General features: G+C 36.3%; 1 protein-coding gene across 1 annotated transcript in view; it reads right to left on the reverse strand.

The window, feature by feature from the left end:
* Positions 1-5166, reverse strand: part of Macc1 (MET transcriptional regulator MACC1) — an 89141-nt gene extending 83975 nt beyond the window's left edge. The window contains exon 1 of the mRNA XM_028773206.1: positions 5079-5166. The gene's annotated coding sequence lies outside the window, so the exon portion shown is untranslated. The remainder of the gene's footprint in view (positions 1-5078) is intronic.
* Positions 5167-19408: the final 14242 nt, after the last annotated feature.

Raw genomic sequence — 19408 nt, forward strand, 5'->3', positions numbered from 1 at the left:
TTCTAGTTGTTGGGGGATCCACATGAAAGCAAACTTAAACTCTATTTGGTTAAAAAAAAATTAAAAAAAAAAACAACAGTTTCACTTATTTTGAAAGGCCCTTGGTCCTGTGAAGGCTTGCTGTCCCAGCATAGGGGAATGCTAGGGTGGTGAGGTGAGAGTGGGTAGATGGGTAGGGGAGCACCCTCATAGAAGCAGGGTTTGGGGGTGAAATAGGGTGTTTTTGGAGGGGAAACCAGGAGGGGGATAACATTTGATATGTAAATAAATAAAATAGCCAATTAAAAAAATTAAAAGTAAATATATGCATAAAAAGAATGTCCTCTTGATTTTATCTAAACAAAGCCTGCCATCTAATCCTGAAAAATTCATGTAAGTGAAGTAAAGCATTTAATACACTATTTAGCATGTGAAAATATTCTAGTACTCTTAGGCCTTATTATCAATATCACAATTACTATTAATTGAATTACAACAAAACTAAATGCTATTTAAAGGAAAAGTCAGACAATGTCTTGCACCATCAGCTAAGAAAGGAGCTAACTTAATATAAAATTGTTCACCATATTTTAGAGATTGGAATGTTTCAAAATTATCAGAATCTCCAATATAACAGGAATGCTTCACTTTTCTTTATATACAGAAAGATAACTGAGACAAATGTCCCAATTTTATCAACAAACTTGTCTATAATGAGCATAAACAGAAAGTCTGATTTTGGCTGGGGAAACTATGGTGTAAGCATGTTGGAACAGTTTTTCAGTATCTCATAAAAAGAGACAAATATACCTCTAGTGCAACAAATCCATTCCTAGAAACTATCTAGGCTAATTCTGAAGTTTGTAAGAGAATGTGGTAGAGAATGTGGGCTGCCTTGTCTAGCCTCAATAAAAGAAAATGAAACTTGGTATGCCAAGGTGGGTTGATATCCTTTCCTTCTATAAGGAAAAGGGGAGGGGAAATAGAAGAGGGAGGGACTGGATGGGAAGGAGTGAGGAGAAGTTGCAATCTGGATATAAATTAAATAAATGAATTAACTAGTGAAAATATATTCATACATATACACTCTGCAGGGTCTACACACAGTACAGTAGGATATTTGAGTTTGGAGGAGAATCAAGCGTAAGAAATATTTTCTTTTATCTTTAATGTTATTCTTTTCTGAATCTGGTACTTAAATATACAAGTCTTTGTGATGGCTATCTTCAAATAGCCTGTATTTTAGATAAACATTCGAATTAATTTTTTTCTCTATTTGAAAAAAGAAATATACAAAATTCCACTATTGGTCCTAAAAAAACAAAAACCAAACCAAAACAAAAAACCAAAAACCTACTACCACTGCCAACAACAGAACCCACCCCATCTCTTGGTTAGAGATGAAAACTCTCCTATTTGTTCTGAGAAATAAATCTTTATCCTGGATATTGAAGCATCATATACCTCTGAGCAAGGTGGTCAGAGTAATCAAGAAAGAAACCCAAGAGAAAGTCAGTCATTAGATAACGTCGTCATGTCTTTCAACAGGCTTCTTATATCACTGTACACCTGGAGGCTTTTTATTCCCCAGTTTTCCTCCCCAAAAGCCTGAGGGGGATTGGATGAAGAGTATGCTAGGTCTCGTTCTTGTGGATGGCACTCACTGTTCCTGCTACGCTCTGGCTACCCTGTAACTACTTTTTCTCCTGATGAACATTGTAGTTTCCCTTTCAGCTTACAGATTTACTTCTCTTAATTTCCAATGGCCTACAGTGTTCCTGTCATTCTTTTTTACGCTATCAAGCTTGAAAACGTTGTCATTATTGTTCAACATTCTTATGGAATGATTATAGCCTCAATACTCCATGAATGTGTGTTGGGGGGAGGTGATGTGCACAGGTACCTGTGTGTACTGATTTGTGTAGATTGTTTGCCAATAAGTTTTGGGGATCTGCATGTCTCTGCATCCCAAACTTTACTGAGAAACAGGTTTTGTGCTTGTACGTTAAGCACTTTACCTATTAGACCCAAATCAGTGAACACCAGGTTTAATAAGAAATTTATTGTCAAAAAATAATGCAGAAAGTGTGATAAAGGCAGAAAACTACTATCAACGCCTGACCTTCACATGTGTGTACATTTTAACATACATGTATATACACACACCAATGCCACTCTCCTTTTCTGTTGGACTCCTCTTTATCCATGCTTAAAGTGTCAGTCTGTTTTTATGAGTTCCCTTATATCTCTGCTGTCTATTCCCCAGCTCACCTGCATGCTATCTCCTGGATACATCTGCTGAGGAGTGCAAGGCTCCTAAGATACTCCTAAGACAAGGCTCCTAAGTTGCTGAGTCAGAACACTTTTGAATACTGTTATCTAGAAGCCCAAATCTCTTTGAAGTTTCCATAGTCAATCCAATTTCAGAGCTATTGTCCCAAATCTACCACTGATCTCTCCATAGAATACTCAACATCCCTTCTTCCTTAAAATATATAGAAACTGTCATATTTTTAGGTTTAACATTTTTCCTATTTCAGAATTCAATGAGCTTAGTATTCCTTGTTCACGACTTGTGGCCAATCATCATAGAAACAATATTTTTCATTTAATATGCCTTTAAATCCACTATTATTTTTAACTCAGATAAATGCTTTAAAGATTAACTTATAACATTAAAGTAATGTTATGTTTTTAAATATATATGTGCAATAAATAATCAACACCTATAACCTAATATTATTTAAAAAGAGTAATTGAACTACCTTTCACCTGATAAAATCTACTGCTTATTCTGGTGGTGATATGAAGAAAGATCAAATCAAATCAAAGTGCTAAAAGAATTTTCAAATCAAAAATTTATTATAGGATGATATGTTAGAAAATAGCAGCTTTCTAAGTCTGATATTTCAATGGTGACAATTCTGTAGCCTATATGTTGCCTAAAATAATTTCATGTATACAAAGTCTGAAAACTGCTACTGTGCATGCAATAATCTCACCATCTTTCTCTGGAGAGGTCAACTTTGTCCATTCTTCTAACCCAGCTAAAGGTCCACCACTTCCCTCAGTGCCCTCTGAAAGTTTATTACACTGTTACTGCCACTTCTAATGGCATCCTGGATAAGCATCTTCTCATTCTGCTTTTGAAAGACTCCTGCACATATTCACTTTTCTAGCCTCCAGTGTCTTCAATTCAAAATAAAGACTTAGAAAGGCTGCTTCATAATCCCATGATTCTCAACATCACACTTTCTATGGTGTGAAATTAGCAGCAGTGACTCCCTGAGTATCCCCAGGTAACTAATAGGTGAGACCCCTTCCAGCTAACTATTTTGAGTAGAGTCCTTTGGAATAGATGAAGTTGACCTAAGACATTCTTATGGCCTCCATGCCTAGCCCTGCTGGAAAGCACTGAAACAGTTCTAGATAAATTTATTAAACAAATAAATGAGACTTTTTCCAGAAACCAAACCATAGGTCACTTCTATTAGTAACTGTGCACCATATATCCAGTACTTCAAACCAGCTTCATTTTCATTCTGTACTGTCATAGGTCCAAAAGAGTTCACATCTGTATGACAAACCTTATACAAAATACTAGCTGTTACCTTCAATGGTCACCAAATACCCTAGGGAAATCTGTTCACATATAGGAGGGCATATCTGGGTCTTTTGAGAAAGGGCTTACTAAAAATTAAATAATCACATATTCAATTTCAATATAATTTCAAACTATATTTTATCTTTCAACTTAGTACATGTAAGACAAGATGATTTTTAACAAGCTGTGACTTAATAGTCTTAATTATTTCTAGGGCATAGATAGGTAAAATATTATGCTTAAAAATTAGCTACAGGGAGTGTGAGAAACAGAAATAAACAATGCATTTGATTTAAGTGTTATGAATGAATTGTAACTACAGCTTCCAAGTCCATTGTACTAATTACCAGACCTTCATAATTTGTGTGTTCTATACACTACCTAGGAAATTCTGAAAAAAATCATCATTATGAGTTAAAGGAAATAATGTAGTTATGTAAAGGAAGGCATAAAAAGATCATCACTGAGATCCAAATAACATTAAAAACATGGCTAAAGTACATCACCATCAGCTCTTAACTATTCTGATGGAGACACAATACCCTAGCATGAGCAACTCACTATTACCCTGAAATTGGGCACAATGAATACAGATTCAGATGTGCTTTATTAAAGAATCAATAAACCTTAGTAAATGAATAGCATCATGATTTTTACTACATTCCTTTTGGTCATTTCATTGTGGAAAATCATAATATAACAACACCATTCTAATTATTTATATATAAAGTACAGTAACATCAAGTAAATGCCAGTTATAGAAATCATCTTCAGAATGGTATCATTGTGCAAGACTAATACTTTACACCCATAAAAGAATGCCTGCTTCCTCTTTCTCCCAGACACTAGCAACCACCATTCTACTTTCTGTGTTTCTGAAACTGACTGATCTAGATATCTTATGTGAGTGAAAAATTATATATATTTGCCTCTTTGATCAGTTCCTGAAACTTAAGTAACACTTAAGTTTGATGAGGTTAAGTCACCTCTCTACCTCAGGTACTGCCTAACATGTGTTAAGAACAATATTATGCTATGTGATAGACTAAGTGTACTTTACAGATGTGGAAACTGAGGATTCTTAGGGTGAAATACCCCATTATATCGGATCAATTCACCTCCACCCGATTCCAAAGCTCAGTCTTTTCAACACGTCCAAATCAGATGCCCTTTGAAACAGTACTTTCAGAGGCTTTTAACCAAGTTTTGATCCAGGTTAATGAGGTTTTGTTGTTTGTTTTTGTTTTACAACTTGATTTTCATGTTACACATGTTCCTTCTTTTAAAAATAAACCATTTTAAACCATACCTCAAAGTGTTGTTCTAACTCTGTTCCACAAGTTTTTTTGAATAAGTTTCCTCCCAGTTTTTTTCAAGCATGGCTTAGAAAAGAAGAACCAGTCCATTAGTTAATGCTTCTGAAAATCCTGAACTTCCCAGTGTGTAGCATACATCTACAATAAGAGGAATATTACGTTTTTAAAAAAGCACTTACATCTGTGGAAATGAGTCCAGGTTTCTTCAGTTTAGGCACACGCCTGTCTTGGTGATCCAGGAGCACCAGCACTCCTCCTGACAGAGCTACCTGGGATTCAAATACCTACCAACGTGACACAGATGCTGCCCAACCAGAAACCCTGGAAGGCAAGAGAACTACAATACCCACAATTCAGGCTCCATACCCGAAACTATCAAATCAGGGAGATGGCTACTATTTCACTCTAAGAAAATGGAAACTGTTTAGAATGTCATGTGGGGTTGGATGAAGATGGGGGATGGAGTTGGGAAGAAGAAGGTACATCTAAGACCAGACTAGACCTTTTTCCATAAAAGGAAATTGAAGTGGTGTGATGTTTGCCAAAAACCTCAAGAACTCCTTTGGCAGGAAATGAAAATTCTTTGTGCAAACAAATGTTCTTGCAGCTGTGGAACCTGCCTGGCCAGATTCTCTTTCGGTGATTCAGGGTGTGGGCACCTCTGTGGCTGGAGAGGCAGGTAGACTGAAAAGCAGAGGTGAGGCCAGACAGCTTCAGTTTCTCCTGTATCAGCACTTTCCTTATCACTTGGAGATGTGCAGACATGTGGGGGTGTTTTCTTCCTTTATTTTCCAAACCTTTCTTAGTTAAAAAAAACAAACAAAAACAAAAGCAAACAAACAAAAAACCTCACTACACTTATAATAGGCTTTAAAAACTATGAGCGAAATGAATCCCCTCCCCCCTTTCTATTCTGGGTCTATTTTTTCCCTTCTGTAAATTCCAGCATTATTCCCAGTTGCTTAGAATTCAGGAGAAAGAAAATGAACAGGAAAAATATAAGTTAATAAAACAGTGTATTAACTATTTTACTATGCAGTATTAGCAACAGGAAAGTTTTTAAGAATCTAAAACAAAGAAATGTGTTTTACTCATTTTTTTCCATACAGCCTCTCTATCTAAACCTTGTATTTCCTGTAATACACAACCCAGAAAGTAATGAACCTTGTCTTGGTCTGGGTTTAAAAGCATAACACAGGGTTCATCAAACCAAGGAGACAGCAGAGAGATGACCAAAAAGAGAATCTTCCATTTCCTGCTCTCTCTCTGTCTCAGAATTCTTCAATCCTCTGCCTCTGTAACTGTACTGTCAAAGTAACCTAGTCCAGCCAGAATCCTGCTGAAGCTCCTCTTTGAGTCATCTCATAGCAATCTAATCATCCCTGAACTTCTGACTAGAACCTAAGTTTCTTATGTTTTATTTATATTGCTTCCCTAAATAATGGCTATTTCCCCAATCCTATCCATTTTGTTCTACAAGCTATTCCTTTACTTCAAGTAGGTAAGATTCTTCCTTTCACTGATTAAGAAAAAATGCTTTCTTGCATCATCTGGCTTCATCAGAATTAGTCCTTCTCACAATAAATTTCCTGATATACTCTCATACCATGCGTTCTTATTTTATATGTTTGTACATATAAAACACCCTTATCATTATTTAAAGGCTGAACTTTTTTTTATCCCCACCTTATTGACTCAGTAATATATACAAAATATTTCTGATAAGCAAATCCCAATGCAGGAAATAATATCAATATTAACCTAAGTTGGATTTTAATGTTTACCGTTATCTCTATCCCACCCAGTGGATTTTTACAAAGAATACTGCTATCAGAACCCTGTGCTGGCTAATATGTACTGAGGCTCCCACACCTTTTACTTATATTTTTCTTTCTCATTATGCTGGAGATCAAACCAAGAAACTATCACATAGGAGGCAAGAAAATCTACCATTGAGCGACATCCCCATACCTCTCTGTGTGTGTGTGTGTGTGTGTGTGTTTGTGTGTGTGTGTGTTTGTGTGTTTGTGTGTGTGTGTGTTTGTGTGTGTGTGTTTGTGTGTGTGTGTTTGTGTGTGTGTGTTTGTGTGTGTGTGTTTGTGTGTGTGTGTTTGTGTGTGTGTGTTTGTGTGTTTGTGTGTGTGTGTGTGTGTGTTTGTGTATTCATACACAGAGATCACAAATCAATGTCTGTGTCTTCTTCTTGTTGTCTTACTTACTCTCCAACTTATTTTTTAAGCTGATCAGCAGTTCCAGGAATCTTTTTGTCTTATCTCTTGTGTTAGGATTACAGATACACAACACCACACCTGGATTTTTACATGGGAGTTTGATATTTAAGTCAGGTCCTCAGGCTTGTGTAGCAAGGACTTTTCCAACAAAATCATTTCCCCAGACTCTAGCCTTGCTTTTTAAGATAAGAGTCTTACTATGTAATCCAGGTTTACTTGGCAACATGATTCTTTTTAGTCTTTCGGGACAATAGGAGCGCACCATCACACCAACCTGCACAGCACTTATTTACAGATTGTCACAGTATTAAATAAAGAAATACTGCCCCTAACAGTACCTGAATTGAAAGCTCTTGTAGATCATCTCTCTTTCTTCATCTCCAGTTCCTGCAGTGTACTTACTTGACTCTCTAAATCCTAAAGACTAGTTTTCTACCCCATGACTGCTTTCTTGAGCTCTGTTCTTGCCTTCAACTTTGATCTTTGATTCTTGGCTCCCACATTTCTGGCTTTCCTCCCCCCAAAACCTAATCTCCTGGGTCTGAACCTAAAACATTATAGGCTCTTTAAAACAGTCCTTAATCACTGATTTCCCTCACCCAGAGAAAGCCATTCTGAGCACTTGTTAGTTGTGCACATCAGTCTCAGAGTTATTCTGAGTCTTCACATGCTCAGCTGTCTTCTAGCTGTCAACAGTGGTGGAGGAAGTGAGTCAGATCCTGCTGCTGACTCACTCAGTGACATTTCTGTGGGCCATCAGACACAAAGGCTATCTGATAAAGGTGAGTGCTGTCTGGCTGTAATGAAATCATTCTCCTCCCTGTTTCTAATAGCATTCTACAGTTTTTGGCTCAGAAGGCTGCTTGTGTGACAATAATTAAAGCTGTTTAAGTTAGGCCCACCACTAGTCTTCACATAAGGATTAGAGTTGCTTCTTTAAGGAAATCTCTTTCAACATTTTACTCCTTCCATGCTTCCTTCTCATCTCCTTATATTGACATGGACTGTGAGTTGATGCCTTATACATGCTTCTCCAAGCTGCTTTCAATTTTCTACTAAAATCATGACCATGTTCATTCAACCTTAGAATGTATTATCCTTAAAAGAAATTTAAAATATCCACAAATACTACTTCCTTATGTATTCACAGGTTTGTGGAAAAATAGGGAAGTCAGCCCTTTTCCATCCCAGTGGGTTGGAGGAGGAAACCAGAGATTGGAAGAACTTTAACTGGTTCATGATTCTTGGAAATACACCAGGATACACAGGAGATTAACTTGTGTCAAGTGTAGTCCTTTTGTGGTTAGCTACAGAGTGTGTACCTATTCTTTGCAGGGACATTTGGAAGGGCCAATATCCCATATTCTTCAGTGTAGGATATGAAGGTGCCAAGTGGGCCAATAGATTGGCAGGGGTCAAGAGGAAGACAAAGAGACTGCAGTTTCTTCAGCACCCAAAATAAGTGATAAGAACCACTCACCAAAGGGCATCATACTGTTTAGAGTTCAAAAGGTCTTCTGATCAACAAACAATCTAGTTCTTTACAGACTGAGCCAGATATGATGTGCACCCACAACATGGACTTCAGGCCTCTTTCCCTCACTGTAATGTGATGTTCATTCCCCTGTGTGTGCGTGTGCGTGTGCGTGTGCGTGTGCGTGTGTGTAAGAGTAAGAATAAAACAAGAGTCCCTCAAAAGAACATCTTAGCCTAAAGACACTGATGTACTTCACTAAAGTTTAAATTCTACTCTTTCCCTTTATCTATAAACTCCAGTAATGAAGGTAAATTTCTGGTGACTTGCTATCTTGTTTAGTCTTGAAGATAAGAAAGAAAGAAAGCTCTTAATATAGTGGATCAGATACAGCTATCAGAGATAAAATTAGCAACTGGCAATACAAAGAAACAGGCACAGAAGACAATCCACTCTCAGTGAACAAAGGCAGCTGTGCAAACAGCATCTCACTTTGGATGTGATTGTGATTATGGTCACCAAGGAGGGCAGAGCTGGGATTCATGATATTGGTGATTCATGCAAACTGTGGTTTCTAGGGTTTAACAAAAATAATAAACCTATCAAGACACATTGTTTGAGTTGCTTCTGTAGCTTCTTAAGCTATGTTCATGATTTCCCAGCCCTTTCAGAAACCTGGGACTGGAGTTTTGTATGCTGGTTTTTAATTTAGATCAGCTTCAAGTATTTATTCTTATCAGTCACATCTTGTATCACATTGTCATAGGTATCACCTCTGCTCTGTGTATTCCACCATATTTAGAACCTAAATCAAAGACTAGATATTACATACTGCTAAACAGTTAAAACTGTAAAAGCTCCAAAGTACTTGGTCATAGTTCATATTTGTTGATATAAAATGAACCACAAAGTAAATGAGGAAGTCTTACTTTAAGATCCTTCTAACTTAAAAATTGTCTAAATACATGGAGCTTGACAAGTTGCTTATTAATGCAGAGGTAATTTTTTTCCAGCCAATGATGAAAATGGCTAAGAATTTGAATAAATTTCCCTCTCTATGTCTAGAAAGTAGTAGAGCTGATAATTTTCTATATCCCAGAGAAAAATCAAAGACATGGAAAGCTTGAATATTCTCAAGATATTGCTTACTGCTACTTAAAAATAAAACTTTTTTCCAATAAAAACGCCCCTTAGTAACATGTTAAATGCACATATGTTTGGTTCCTGTACTGCAGCTGCACCAGAGTGTAAGAAAACAGTATATTCCCCAATGTCCATTTTTACTAATAGATTGTCATGGAAAGAGGAAGGCAAATTTGGGAGCTTAGAAAAATATTACCCTTGGAGTTTTCCTTCATCTTGTTTCAGTATGTATGGACTCTCAGACTCTGGTTTGCTATAACTTTCATTTCTGGGTCACTTTTTCCCTGAGTCATGATCACACTGCAAATTTCCAAAATCAGTTCACGATATGGCCAACTACTAGTTAATTGTGGGGAATAGTTCAGTTATCATAAAATATTAGAATTAGAGTTAATTTAGGAATAATTGGTCTTATTTTCCTAGAATAAGAAAGTGAGCCAAGTTCTCACAATTTCATATTTTTCTTCATTACATCTTTCTGGGTCTGGGCTCAATTATGAGCTGAATCAACTATAAACTGACCCCCAGCAAGTAACAGGTTAGTAGTCATTACTGCTGCCTTTCATTTGCTTCCAAGATTATCCTCAAGGAAAGGGGTCAGCTTTTGACAACACTACAGAATATCCCAGGCTAGCTTTTGGTTGCTAAGCTTCAGGGGGAAAGAGTGCTCTGTGCAGGTTTTACCAGAAGGCCTATATATTACTGGTTTCATATGTTAGATATAAAATTTATCCATGTGCTGATTCTTCTCTATTTTATTGATATAATTGCCACTCTCAGATAAACATCACCATTTGGACAAAGTCCCTTGTGTGTTTTTACATCAATTGGAGTTGATGATTTTCATAGGACTTCCAAAGCATGTTTGTGTCAATAAGTTCTAGGAAGACACAAATTTGCACACTCTATTATTAATAAAAGCATGCACATATGCATGTGTTTCTCTCTGTGTATCTCTCTGTGTCTCTCTCTGTCTCTGTCTCTCTTTGTGTGTGTGTTTGTGTGCACATGTATATATTTGTGTGTGTTTGTACACAGAATATCAACTATATCAGCTATTTGGGGGGAAATTTTCAATCTCTTGTATATCAATGGTAGGTTTTTAGATTATTTTTGAAAAAAATGTCATCTTAGAGTTGCATTTTCTACAAAAATCACAATCTAGAAGTTTCGGGGAAGGGATTAATACAGCTCTAATTTATATCTCTAAATAGTTCAGGTGGTATATGCCTTTGTTTGGAGTGTAAATATTTCCCAAAGGCTGTTTTCCAATGTGGTAATGTTGGAACAAGATGTAATCTTTAAGAAGTGAAATCTAGTGTGAGGTTCTCAGCCCCTTGAAATATTCCCTTGAAGGGAACCCTTCTTTCTCTTCAGTTTTGGTCCTTGAGGTAAACATTATGCTTCACTGGGTAACATATTGCCCCTCTATAGATACAAAAGTAGTAAGAACAACCTAGCATTGATTAAAATATACAAAGCTGTGAGCCACCATAAGACTTTTGTCTTTATAAGCTGACTACTTCTGGTGTTTGTCAGACTAATGGAAAACAATACATCTATTTCTTGAAGATTTTTAAATCTTTCACAAGACATAGAACATTTTTTAAGAAATGAAGGAGGAACTTCTCATTCCCTAAGAATGCTATCTTATATATTTAATGTTCCTAATTAGTATTAGGTCACAATGAACTCTACAATATCATTTGAAGATGCAAGGTAGAATTCTACAGATACATATCCCAGTATACCTATCTATATGAATCAAAATCTCAGAGCTCTGTGGAAGAGAAGACAATGGGTGCATATATCACCCATCTAATACTCTATAATGAGTATTTCTGTCCAGAATGTTTAACCTATCAAGTTACCTTCTCCTAGTGCTAACATACTCGTTGATAGAATATTCATTTTCAACTATTATAATATAAAATTACTATAAAATTCATGGCTTAAACTAAAATTTTAATTTCTGAACCAGTGAGATGGCTCACAAGGAAAGTCATCTAGCACCAAGCCAGAGGACCTGAGTTCAATCAATAGGACCATATTGTACAAGAGGAACGTCTCTTGCAATTTGTCCCCTAACCTCCACATGCATGTGTCCCCAACCATACTAAATGTAATTTAAAAAAATCTTTGAGTTCTGTACTTAAAGAGACTGGCACAAGTTTCACTGAGTCAAAGCCAAGGTGTCTGCATGATCACATCCATTTGTTGGATATTGCAAGGGTCCTTCTTTTCTTCTCTATTCTAGAGACCACTCATGAATTCACATTCCTTATCTCAAATGCCTTCTCTTGCCTTCAAGACCAGAAAAAGCAGGTGGAAGCATTTTATGGAGTCTCTATGCCTTATCTTCTGTCATCTAGTCTCTGTGACAACAGAGGAAAAGCTATCTGACTTCAATGATCTGTAATTACATTCAAATCTGACTAATCCTATCACCCCCATCTCAAAACACAGACCCACAAAGTCCCTTTTTTCAGTGTCAGAAGCATATTTGTACATATAAGGCATTAGGACCAAGACTTCTAGGGGAGTCTTGTAGTAGTCTTAACATTTCAATGGAGATAAGGTTATGAAAAGAAGAAAGCTGGAGGTGGCAGTGAGTGGGCTAAATGAAGAAACAGAAGTTTGCCTGTGCTTGAAAGTCTATAAGGATTGCCTGACACACCACAATTTCCTTATTGAAAAAACCCTAGCCACAGGCAAACATTTTCAGGACATGCAAAACATGACATTACTCCTCACATGACTGGTCAGAGGTAACTAGATTGAAATTACTTTTAAACTGCATGGCATGTAAATGAATTTATCAATATTTTAATGAATTAAAATGGAACTGAAAGGACATGATGGAAGAAATACCACAAGATCAACACGCATTGAAATAATAAAGAACAGTCTTGGTCCATGGACTCTTCATTTCAGAGTACATACAGAAATGTTGACATGTGTATGTATTACCCACTATTTATACTGTGAAAGAATCTTAGGTCATTGTCCAATTATATAAGTAATGGCTTTTCATGGAGAAACTGAAAAACTACATAGCTAGATAGTAGTAGCATATAGTCTAACATGTGGACTCTGCCCTGTTAGCATGTTAATATTAAGTGATAATCCACTATCATTTCTCTTTAGCACATAAATGAAAGTTTTCCATTAGAGGTATAGACACTGAACACTGAAAAACCCTAACAACTTAACAAGATGAAAGAAACTACAAACTCATTAAAAGCTTTAGTAACATTCAGAGACTATGGAGTAAAATGCAATAGAGTGGAAGTAAGTAATTGGCAGTACTACAAAAAAGCAATGAAACAGAATGAGAGATAGGCTGGTCACAAGAATGGCAAAACCACAGAAAGGATTGCTGCACACTCATTTACAAGGGCAAAAATGTATTGAATGTAAGTGTTGAACACTTTTGTGTTCAACAAATACTTCTTGGCTATTGACAGCATACAAGTGATTGTTCTAAGAGCAGAGCATACTGAAGTGGAGAAAACACATTTTAAAAAGTGGCATTAAGGGTTCTTCATTTTATAAGACTGTGCTCTTTCCTTAACCACAGGAAGTTCTTTTTGGATGACTACACAAATATGGTGGGTAACATTCTATGCTTATACATGTTGACTTCTGTCTTCCTGATGCATCTTCAACACTGTATTTTTGTACCATGAAAGACTTAATTGATGTCATCAAAAATAGAGTTGATCTCATAGAGTTTTGACTAGCCTTGGTTCTCAGTAGACAAAAGTCTTATCTTGATGGAAAGGAAGTAAGCCCTTGTCTTTGCTTTGAAGTACCACTGGGGCCAGCAAAGAAGGGTCATACTGTAATTAAATACCACAAAAGCTTTGTAAATCTATCTTCATTATTTAATGTAAGGTTCATTTAAGTATCATTTATTCTCCAAATAAATTATCTTTAGGGAGACCCAAGGATTACATATAAGGCAAAATTCCCCAGCAAATTTGTTAGCAGTTCTCAGCTGTGTTCTTCCTGACTTGTAAGAAATGTTCAGTGTTCTTTGTACATCTTTTCATCTGAGGCCTTCTCAGCCACATATCTCTGCATACTCCACTGTATGGAGGCCGACTTTTACATTCCTCTCAAGTAAACTTTATTATCTATGTGTCTCATTCTTGTCCTCTTTTTTTTAAATGGTTCTTTTCTTTTTTAAAAAATTCAGTCTATAAGTCCAGAGTCTCTAAATGAAAAGAACTGATAGAAGTAATCTACATATAATAAAGGAGGATTTTTTAGAGTGACTTACAGCCTAGGGTCTGGTTAGTCCCAACAATGGCTGTTTCCTGGTAGTTGTTCAGTGCATAAGTCTCATCTTGTCTTCAGTCTATGTTGGGATCCCAAAGAAATCATTTCTATTACTAGCAAAGGAATGCCTCAGCAGAGGGATAGATGAAGTTGCTAGTGAGAGTGAAGACAAGAAAGCAAAAAGAAATGCAAAAGCAAAAGATTCCTTCTTCTGCATCATTTTTTGTGTGTGTGTGTGAACTGACAACAGAAAATGTGGCCCAGATTTAGCATGGGTCTCCCACCTCAAATGATCCAACCAAGAAAAATTCTTCACAGATGTGCCCAGCTGCTTAAGGTTTAGTTAATTCCAGATGTAACCAAGTTCACAATCAGATTAGTCATCACAATTACCATGAAATGATTTTTATTAAATAGTTTTATTATGACTTTTTATCCATGCATATAAAATATACTTTGATGTTATTAACATATAATAAATATTACATTAAAGAAAACTATCATATATTTTCTCTCATATACGGGATCTAAAAAGTGAAGTGACATTAGCAAAAGAGAAATAGAGATAAGTGAAAACACCTGATTAGCTTTTTAAAGCAATAGGTATGAAGTGGAAACTTCTGGGTTCTTTGGAAAGATGGTGTTTTGCTAGGACAAACACGGGAAAGAACGTTTTGCTGAAGCAGACACAGGTGAAAAGATGTTTTGCTAAAGAAAGCACCAGAAAGAACATATGATGAAGGATTCTTCACTAACAACAGGAATGAATTAGTCAGCCTTACTTTGTATATTTGAGCTCCATTTGTTGTGACTTTATAGAGAGAATTACACCAAAAAAAAACTTCTAGTGGTATGCTTACCACTTCCTCGGACTTGGGCTGATTGGCAAAGTGATGTCAGCTGATATAGAGTTTTGCTAAGTCTCTGACGTATGCCTCATATGCTGAGGCAAGACTCATGGAGAATACGTGATGTTTGGAGGGTATATACATAGGATTCAACAAACTCAGATAGGGGCTTGTGATAGAGTTAGCTCTGCAATGCTTCCTTGTCTTATGTTTTTGCAGTTCTCAGATCTTCACTTTGCAGTTTTGCAGTTTTCAGAACTTCTCCTGGCTTCACAGTTGGTCCGAATCCCTCCTGCTGACTCATGACAATTTCTGACTGTTCCTGCTAGGCTGTGCCATCACTGCTGCTATCCTAATACTACTGAACTGGGCTGCTGATATATACTGAAGTATCTGCAAGTAGATTGAGCTGCTGCTGACCTGTGACCTGAACTGCTGATTTCCTGACAATGCAGATGGGAATTGCTCCAAAGATAATGTTCTAAACAGGTTCACTTCTCCTGTATCCTTCTCCTTTCTTTTCTCTTACCTCTGGTGGGTGATGGCCTAGAGGGGAGGTTAAAGAGTTTAAGAACCATCATTAAAATTAGGTTTTGAAAACATAAAGTTACATAGGTATGTTTTATTTTTGATTAAAATATAATTACATTACTTCTTCCCTTTTTACTTCTCCTTCAACCTTTCTCATGTCCCAAACCTCTCTCCCTTTCAAATTCAAAGCCTCTTTTTAAAATAATTATTATTGTTACACACATGTACACATACATACACACAATTTGTTGAGTCCATTTAGTGATATATAGGTAGACATTAGATATATAGATGATAAATAGATGATAGACAGATAGACATATAGATAGTAGATAGGTACATAGATAAATAGATAGATATCATAGATCATGAAATCATGTATATGATTAAAATCAAGGTTGGCCACTTGGTGTTAGATAACCAATTAAGGTGTTCATCCATGGGGAAGACTAATTCTCCATTTCTTGGCTATTGCCTGTGATTATTTGGGGGTTGTATCCCATGAGATTGCCACTGTCTGAGTTAACATGTCTATTGATATGGTCATTATTCAGGTCTTGTTTAAGCAGTCATATTGTTGAGATAATCACCGTAGCTTCCCTGTCATTTCTAAGAGATGTAATTTCACAACAGACTTCTAGGTTCTCCAGCTCTTACTGTATTTCCATACCACTTCTGGGATGTTTCCTGAGTTGTGGATGCAGGAGTTGTTTTAGATTTATCCATTGAGGCTGAGTATCACACCTAATCAGCATTTTAGCAACCTTTAAAAGTGTGTGTGTGTGTGTGTGTGTGTGTGTGTGTGTGTGTGTAGGTCAGATGACTTCTGCCATATGAATTCCAGATATTGAATACAGGTCACTGGGGTTAAGGGTAAATGCCCTTAACTGTTGAATAATTTCCCAGGCCCATCATCAACTCATTATTAAGTTTCTTTCCTTAGCCATCTCACTTTCCTCATCTTAGTCTTTATCGCTTTTGACCTTCCTTATGGCCCATCAAGCTTTCTTAGGCCATATTTTAAAAAATAACTCTAAAGTGTTATTACCTCTATTGTTTTGATCATTACTTTCCCAAATAGATTATATAGGCAATTTTAGTAAGAATGATACAGACTGATTTACAGGTTTTTTTGTTTTTGTTTATTAATAGACTCAAAGTGATCCCATTTGCATTCTGGCTTTTACTCTCTCTCTCTGTCTCCAGCCCCATGGTCTACATTTGATCCAAAAAATCCTTCAGGCTCAGGCCTAGGATAGACAATAACTTTCATTCCCACTTAAGACCCAAAGCAAATGTTATCTTGTGTCCTATATACTGTGATCGTTGCATATAGTCCTGCTGGCAAGCTGAGGTGGTTTCATGGAGGCACCTCTATGATATCTCTTGATGACTTGCAAGTGATTCCCACCACCTCCCTGGCCCTTAGCCTGCTCCCCTCCTGTCTTCCAACACAACTATATCAGTTGATTGCTCTGGTCACTACTGGGCTCAATTCAAGTCCCTGCCTACTCCCTGGTCTTTGATTCCTTCAGCTTCACCTGAGTTTGTCCCATGGAGGTTCCCCTAAACCACCTAACCTAGAAATTCTAGACTAGTGAGCTAAAAATCCATACCAAAAGATTGAACTTCCTAAATCCAATGGTCTCTGTCCTATCACAAAACACCAATAAGATAAACCAAGACAACATTCACACCCCCTACACACAAAAAAACCACATCAACCCCATAGTAGTATTCCCTACGGAGTATAACAGGCTAAATTCAATATGAATAACTTAAAAAATTGTAAACAAGTTCAATGAATTTTTTAATTCATTGAATTCAAAAGGACACCAACACCTGGAAATAAGGGAAAGAAATAAAATAATTGAAGTCCAAGAAAATCCAAACAAATGGCTGGACAAATAAAGAGGATACCTTAGGATATGAACATAGAATTAAATAAAAGAATGACTAAAGGAAACTGAAAGAAAGCAGGAAATAAAAAACTCAATAATCCCAATAAAAAGCTCAGTATACAACTTCACTAATATAAATGGGTCACATAAAAGACCAAATCTGGGCTTAAAAATAAGGTAGAAGATTTTTATCATTTATTAAAAAAAGATAAGGTTATAAAAAACTCTCTCTCTCTTCTTCCTCTTCCTCTTCTTCTTCCTCTTCCTCCCTCCCTCCCTCCCTCCTCCCCCCCCCTCCTGAATTAATCCAGGTCAAAGTCATAAAAGAAAAATTTCTAAGTCTAGGGAAAGATATTCCTATCTTGGCACAAGAAGTCCACAGAGCACCAACCAGATAGAATCAGAAAGAAAACTCTTCCCTGAACTCTTCCCTGGTTTCCCATGTCCTTTTCTGGGAGACATCATCCTTGGCATTGCTTCTGCTGTCTTGCATACACTCAGGATTTTACATTCATATCCAACCTGTTTTCTGGACCCTAAACCCTTTCTCATTTCCACCTGTGTACCTCAATATGAAACTACATCATAAATGTGACTGGACACTTGCTATGTCTGTCTTGTATCTTAAGGGATAGCTCCACAAGCCATTCATTTTTGAAAATCAAACTATCAGAGAACTCCTGGTAACTATTCCAGCTCCTGTTATATATCTCCTAAACAGATTTTACTCCATACTCTTCATTCTATTTCCATAGCTACCAGCCTGCTCCGCACTGTCTAGCAGGGCACCCTTAACTCATTTGTGCTGGTCTTCAGTCAATTTTTATGTTTCCAAAAATGTAAATGTTTTAAAAAGCATTGTTTCAACTTTAAAATTCTCAAATAGTTTTCCTTTGCTTTCAGGAAAGGCTGTGATTCTTATTTGGCTAATGAGGCCTTCCAAGTTCTTTCGAGTTGCTCTCTATCCCTCCACTCTTCACATATCAACCTTGATGATTTGTGATGCCCCATAGGACACTTATTTCAATTCCAGAAATTTCTTTCTCTCACTGAAATATTTTTCTTATTCTTTGGATTATGTCTATCCCTCAGGAAATTTTGTAAAGTTTAAAAATTCATGACAAATTTAGTGAAAAACTCATTTGTACTTTTGGTTGGTTCCCTGAAGCCAGGATGTCATCATGTTTCTTAATCATTATCTTTCCAGTTGTTAAGACAGAATCAGGATAAAATGAACCTCCACTAAATATAATCTAAGTATATTATTGAATGACAGATACCACATTCTCTTTATTATATTTTTATGGGAATAAAATTGATATATTTGTTGAAACTGCTCTAAAAATAAAAAGTAGTATGTATATTAGGTATTTACAGAGAAAATTATAAATATGATTTTCAAGACAGATAAGGGTTTGTCAATATTCACTTATTAATGACAGGTTAAGTATGGTCCAAGTGATAAACAAAACAACACAGCCATCTCATATCTTCCTATCATATCTCTTGAGCATTCCTCATGCATGACATTTAATGTAATGATTGGACATGCCTCCCAGTGTGTGTAGCCATTGATTAAAAAAAGAGAAGATAACTGGTATCTTGCTGCAAAATTTTCTCCCTTGATAGTTCAGAAGAAATATATGCATTGCCTAAGTCAGAGTATAAAGTCATCTTAAATAAATACTATCTTTCAAATTTTACTGAGCTTCTGGGAAATAAAATAAACTAATCCTACTCTCAAGCAATTGAGGTAATACATCATTGTAAGTTCCAAACTGGGAATTTTAGATAGTTACACCCCAGATTAATATTGCCAGTAAGAAGGAAATAACTCATTCAAATTTGGAATTATGTCAAGTTAAGTTACTCGGATTCCTTTGAATGCATTTAAAACATTGATCAACAAATATATTTTTCTTAATAAATGGTATACTTCACATTCTAGTACTTACCAATTAATTTCCCAATGGTAATATAAGAATTGCACATTTTAAATTTTAAAGTGTGTGTGTGTGTGTGTGTGTGTGTGTGTGTGTGTGTGTGTGTGTGTGTGTTTCTGTCTGTCTCTGTGTAAGTGAATGCTACTTGTGTATG

This window comes from Grammomys surdaster, unplaced genomic scaffold, assembly GCF_004785775.1.
Source record: "Grammomys surdaster isolate TR1022 unplaced genomic scaffold, NIH_TR_1.0 223, whole genome shotgun sequence".
Lineage (NCBI taxonomy): Eukaryota > Metazoa > Chordata > Mammalia > Rodentia > Muridae > Grammomys > Grammomys surdaster.